Source organism: Penaeus japonicus, unplaced genomic scaffold, assembly GCF_977035675.1.
Source record: "Penaeus japonicus unplaced genomic scaffold, GWHDUDI00000001_assembly GWHDUDI00000009, whole genome shotgun sequence".
Lineage (NCBI taxonomy): Eukaryota > Metazoa > Arthropoda > Malacostraca > Decapoda > Penaeidae > Penaeus > Penaeus japonicus.
Genome location: NW_028234411.1, coordinates 10,561,658 through 10,567,814, shown reverse-complemented (window position 1 = coordinate 10,567,814; position 6,157 = coordinate 10,561,658).

Genomic DNA, 6,157 nt, shown 5'->3' with positions numbered 1-6,157 from the left:
CAACAATGACACATAGATATAACATAGCCACGCAGAAAATGTCCTAGAATACGGCTATACATGTTATAATAATCTCTTCTTCCTTTAACACTGAATGAATAAAGTGAGAATGTGGTATTGACGTGAATCTCCAAACAAGACACTACCAAGAACAGGCTTCAATATCCTCTTATAATGGAAAGTTTTTGTCAGCAGCCTTGCATAGAATGTTCTCTATGGGGAAGGGAGAACCTTGTTGATTTCCTTGCAAGAGTTATAGAATCTGTTCTCAGACTTATTGAATGTTTCTTTGAGGAAAAAAATTGTATTCAATTAAGGTAAATGTTTTATTTTGATTATATTGTATTTTAATTGGGCTACTACTGTTGTCTCTCTCAACCTGGCACTTCGAACCAAGACAACGTCTTCGTCCTTATGATTGCATATTCAATTAACACAAAAAAATTATTCATCATCTTTTTTGCTTTGCAATCATCCAGCTGATATGAATAGTAACTACTTTGTATCATATGTTTTGATATACCCAACAATTATGCTCCAGTTAGAGCTAAATTGCAAGTCACACAACTTGTGCAACCAAGAACCATGAAGAATTACGTGTGTATATCAGACTGGGGAACACGGACCGTGGTTTATTTTACACTAATCCTTTTGATTTCCTTTCTTACACTATTGATTACTTAACCCTTTCTCTGTTGCTGTCGGCCACTTATCATTTTCGTTTTTTTTGCAGATACACTTAACAGATATCAAAGAATGTTGTGTCAAATGCGAGTATCCCAGAGGTTGTCAGATTTTGCATTATGGAATGACGAAAAGAATCAACATTGTTTCACAAATTCGTGCTTTCGTGATATCAATCTTGCAAGTGTGTGATGTCAAATCAAGCGACGTAAATGTTGACTTTGAGGTAAAAAAAAAAAAAAAAAAAAATACAACCATATAAACAAGCTCCCTCCCTGCAAGAGGCCCAGTACCTATTGGGCGACATCTTCACATATATTTCCCTGACCAGCATTGCTGCCACCTTCCATCGTCGCCTGAAGTAGCTAGCGTGGTTTCTTGCGTGCTATCGTGATATACTTTGCCAAGTGTGTGTGTCAAATCAATCGACGTAAATGTTGACTTTGGAGGTTAAAAAAAATAAACAAAAAATACAACCATATAAACAAGCTCCCTCCCTGCAAGAGGCCCAGTACCTATTGGGCGACATCTTCACATATATTTCCCTGACCAGCATTGCTGCCACCTTCCATCGTCGCCTGAAGTAGCTAGCGTCGGATTGCCCGGAGGCAAGCCTTTACCAAAGGTTCCTCGCCATCCTCACTTCTATGGGCTGCGCCCCAACATCTCCCGAAGCTTTGTGATGCACCCTATTGCTTCCCGGCTGCCTCAGTCCCTCACTCCTCTTCTTGGCACCTTTGCCGCTCTCAGGACTTCGTCGTCCGGATTCGCTGGGTCACGTCCGCGACCACGATGAGTTTGGACGTCGAATCTCTATTCACGAAAGTCCCGCTCAATGGAGTTCTAGCCTTCCTGCAGGGAATCTCCCTCTCGAAGACCCCTGTCTTCCTCTGCCTACTAACGTCCATCTGAGTGTAGATTCCAACTTCTCTTTCGAAGGATGTTTCTGCTCTCAGACCTTCGGTGTTGCTATGGGCACTCCCCTTTCTCTGTCCTGTCCAACCTGTTCATGGAGTACTTCGAGGCAGAGCTTCTTCCTTCCATCTCCTTTCGTCCTTTAATGTGAATGAGGTACGTCGACTACGTCTTTATCTTCTGGCCTCATGACCCTGCTGTCTTCCCTGATGCCCTGCAGGAGCTGAATTCCCTCTATGCTTCCATTCGTTTTAAGGTGGAATGGGAGGCGTATGACCAGCTCCCCTTCTTGGACACCTTAATTCATCGCTCAGGTGAATCTTTCTCTTTTTCACTGTATAGAAAACCCATATACAGCGGGATGTATATACACTTCTTCCACTCTCTTCGTCGTTCGTTTCACCCTCTCAACTGCAGGCTTACCTTTCGCCAGGTAAACACTCTCCGACGCAACTTGGTCCACACCTGTCCTCCCTCAGCCGCAAAGGTAGGCAACTATGCCATCCCTTGCTCCTCCTGTACGAAGCAGTACTTCGGGGAGACCGGCGCTTGTCTCAAAAAGAGTCTCAACACAAGTACGCTGTACCCAGGGGACACTCTAACAACGCTCTCTTCTGTCACCAATGGGATACAAGGCCATCGCATGGATAGGTCAGCTGCCCGCATTCTGTTTCCTTCCGCTGATGCCCACGCCCGCAGACTGGTGGAATCTTCAACAGGCTGCCCAGTCTTCTTGCTTCCCACATTCTTAGACTATTACCTTACAGCGGCCACCTTTCTCATAGACCGACCCAGTCCTGCCCTGATTTGCCTCGGTTCCGTTCGCTTATTCGCCCCTGCCTTCGTTTCCGTTCACCTGTGTTCATTTGCCGTTCTTGTACCGTGTTGCTCCCCCTTATCCTATTATATACCTTCTTCTCCCTCTCCTCCTCAGACTTGAAGATGGAATCCAGGGATATTCTGAAACTGTTGTCTCATTTTCAAATAAATCTACTTTGCGTATAGTGTTTTTGTTCTGCCATATATATACATATATATATATATATATATATATATATATATATATATTATATATATTATATACAATTATATATATATATATCAATATATATATATATATATATATACATATATGTATATATAATATATATATATATTTATATATACTTATATATATATATGTATACGTATATATATATATATATATTATATATATATGTATGTATATATATATACATATATGTATATATATATATATATATATATATTATATATATATATATATGTATATATATGACAGAAAAAGACACTATACGCAAAGTAGATTTATTTGAAATATATATGTATATATATATATATGGATACATATATATGTATATGTATACATATACATATACATATATATATATATATGCATATATATATATATATTTATATATATACATAAATATATATAAAGTAGATTTATATATATATATATATATATATATAATATATATATATATATATTATTAGGTGTGTATAGATGTAGATATAAATATATATATATACATATATATATATATAGATAGATAGATATAGATATAAATATATATATATATATATCATACATATATATGTATATATATATATATATATAGAGAGAGAGAGATGAAAGGGGGAAAGGAAGGGGAGATTGAGGTATAGTATGATGACGATGATGACGATAATGAGGATGAGGAGGAGGACGAGAACGGGGAGGAAGAGGAATAGTATAAGGAGGAGAAGGAAGAGGAAGAGAATAAGAAGGAGAAGGAAGAGACGAAAGACGCACGCTTCGGGGGTAATGATCACTTTCTGCCTCTTTGCCCGCGCCGCGGAGCTCCGCCCCCAATGCGATCACTTCTTCCGCGCGTACGACAAATGGAAGTGCGTGACGTCAGAGGTGCGTAGGGGAGCGCGGGTGTCATATCACTGCTTGCTGTGGTAAGGGGGATAGCAGAGAGAGAGAGAGGGGGGGGGGGGAGAGAGGAAGAGGGAGACAGAGAGAGACATAGAGAGAGAGAGAGAGAGGGAGTGAGAGAGAGAGAGACATAGAGAGAGAGAGAGAGAGAGAGAGAGAGAGAGAGAGAGAGAGAGAGAGAGAGAGAGAGAGAGAGACATAGAGAGAGAGAGAGAGAGATAGATAGATAGATAGAGAGAGAGAGAGAGAGAGAGAGAGAGAGAGCGATCGAGAGATCTCTTGGTACAAAGAGAGAAAGAGAGAGAAAACACTATAGAAACAGAGATTGAGACAGAGATGAAGGGGGAGGGGGAAAGGGGGGAAGGGGAGAGAAGGTGAGGAGGTATAGAAAGGATCAATGGAGATCTTTGACAAGTCCACGAAATGATCGTGTTTTGGCCACGGCGTCATCAATCAGCATTCAGCGCCGGGGTGACAAGCTAAGAGGGTTTTGATTGTGGATTGAACAGCGGCAATCGCGAGCGTGATAATGGCCGCTCCACTCTGCCATTACCTCCCCGTCGCAACTCCTCGGCATATGGGAGACAAAACGCGAATTTCGTTTTCTTTCTAGGGTGAACTAAACTAATCTTGTTGTCAATGATAGAAAGATAGAGAAATGGGTAGGTAGGTAGGTAGGTGGGTGAGTGGGTGTGAGGTAGATGGGTAGGTAGGTAAGTAGGTAGGTGAGTAGGTAGGTAGGTGAGTAGGTAGGTAAATAGGTAGGTGAGTAGGTAGGTAGGTAGTTAAGTTGATAGATAGGTAGATAGATAGGCAAATACGTAAGCAAGTAGGTAGGGAGGAAAGTAGGACGGTAGGTAAATAGGTTGGTAGGTTGGTGGGTTCATAGGTAAGTAGGTATGTAGGTGTGTTAGTAGGTAGGTAATTAAGGAGGTAAGTAGCTAAGTAGGTAGGTAGGAAGGAAGATATATGAATATATAGTAGATAGGTAGGTACGTAAGTAAGTGGATGCTTAGATAGGTAAGCAGGTATATAGATAGGGCGATAGATAGGTAGATAGGTAGGTAGGTAGGAACATTTATAAATATATATATGAGAGGGAGTGTGTGTGTGTGTGTGTGTGTGTGTGTAGACGTATATATATATATACATATATATATATATATATATATATATATATATATATATATATATATATATACATATATATATGTGTGTGTGTGCGTGTGTGTGTGTGTGTGTGTACGTGTGTGTGTGTGTATACGTATACACACACACACACATATATATATGTATATATATATATATATAATATATATATATATATATATATATATATATATATATATATATATATATGTATGTGTGTGTGTGTGTGTGTGTGTGTGTGTGTTTATATATATATGTATATATATATACATATATATATATATATATATATATATATATATATCAAGGTCATAATTGTATATGAACAGATGCAGAATTTATATGAATCGAATTATGAAATAATTATAATTAATATCAAATACGATGTCTCTGCATGTGTGTACCTCACATGATCTGACCCTCCAACGTCTCCAATTCCAGAACCAGCCCTGAGTGCCTACTTGGAGTCGCTCGGAAGGCGGGGCTTCGAAGCTTGCCCTTATCCTCGTCGGCCAATCACAATCGAGTCAATTCGCACTTCATCCAATGAAAGAGGTCATCCCTGCCCTCGAAGTGACCCAGCATCTCGCCTCAGAATAGGTCTTTTTTATATTCTAGACAGAATTAGCTCAACCTTCGTGTCGAGAGGTCATCCTCTCCCTTCGACTCCTCCTCAAGGAAACCAGGTAGATATTGGCTAGTGACTTATTTCTTATACTGTGCATTGTCAGTGTTTCCTTAGTGTTCTCAATATAACTACAATTCATAGCGTTAGCTTTGCGATTGGTTTAGCTTCCCCTTTGCATATATATATCGTGCCCCCTTTGTTGTAAATAATGTTATATATATCCTTGAGTTGTAATATATTGTTATTGTTTTTAGCTACTGTGTTTCACATCAACCCTCTATTTATTATGCAGGGTTACAGAGCAATCTATATACCCATCACAATATGTATATATATATATATATATATATATATATATATATATATATATATTGGTAGATAGATAGACATATATATATATATATATATATATATATATATATATATATATATATATATATATATACATATATGAGATAACTCATGCAACCATACACACATTAAAATAATTGCCCATGCAAAGTAAGCCAGGGACATCCTTAGCATGCCAGATATCCTAGAGATTGCTTACACTCTCCGCTGCCGAGTACATCCCCGGACACTCGCATACGCCGACATCCCCGCGCACTGAGGGACCCGCAACGTGGAAGATGGAACCGCCCACAGTATCCTTCCTTCGGGACCCAAGACGCGCTTGCATTTACCATCCAGCAGGAGCTCCTACGACGCATAGAGGCTTATGGGAGTCTTGAGACCTCGAGGACTTCAGGAGGACCTCAGCTGCGTCGACCTCGAAGTTTAGGAAGAGGAGACTCGTCCTGCGATCCTGCCTCGAAACTAGGAAGAAGAAAATTAAGAGT